The 773-nt window shown below is 43.6% G+C and overlaps 1 pseudogene; it reads left to right on the forward strand.

Moving 5' to 3' along the window:
• LOC120030207 overlaps positions 1 to 208 on the forward strand; it is a 4,389-nt pseudogene extending 4,181 nt beyond the window's left edge.
• The last annotated feature ends 565 nt before the right edge of the window (positions 209 to 773 follow it).

The following is a 773-nucleotide window of genomic DNA, read 5'->3' on the forward strand; positions in this document are numbered from 1 at the left end:
TCCCAAACCTGGCCCAGTCACCATCTACACCACCAACTTTGAGGCCTGTACTAAAATACAGAGCCCCTGCATGGCACTACTATCTCACCTCAATCATGACTGGACAATTGGATTGAGTACAGAAGTGAGCATGCTGGAATATCCTTGGGCCATGATTCAGCAGCTACACATCAGCACACTCAATCCTCAACCTCTGCCCACTGATTGAGAGAAGAACCCAAACCTCTGCCTCCAGTTTGCCCATCTCCTCTAGTCTGACAACAGGAACTTCCTACCACAACCAATCATCACAAACTCTGGAAGAAAAACATGCCACTCACACAAACTCAGACCTGCCAGAGTAAAAATTGAACGATCTCAAAGAATTGCTGAGGTAATTGACTCAATTATTGAACGACAACTCATTACAACATCCACAACAATAGTTCCCTAAACGTATGTTGCATGTACAGTGAGTATACAAAACATTAAGAACACCTGCTCTTTCCGTGACAGACTGACCAGGTGAATCCAGGTGAAAGCTATGATCCCTTATCGATGTCACTTGTTAAATTCGCTTCAATCAGTGTAAATGAAGGGGAGGTGGCAGGCATAATGGGACCCATGTCATCAAAAAAGTTATACTTTTGACTCATCTGTCCATAGAACTTTCTTCCAGGTGCTTTTTGGCAAACTTGAGTCAACTTTTTGGATGAGATGGGTCCCGTTATGCCTGCCTCCTCCCCTTCATTTACACTGATTGAAGAGAATTTAACAAGTGACATCAATAAGGG

Source organism: Salvelinus namaycush, chromosome 36 (genome assembly GCF_016432855.1).
Source record: "Salvelinus namaycush isolate Seneca chromosome 36, SaNama_1.0, whole genome shotgun sequence".
Classification (NCBI taxonomy): domain Eukaryota; kingdom Metazoa; phylum Chordata; class Actinopteri; order Salmoniformes; family Salmonidae; genus Salvelinus; species Salvelinus namaycush.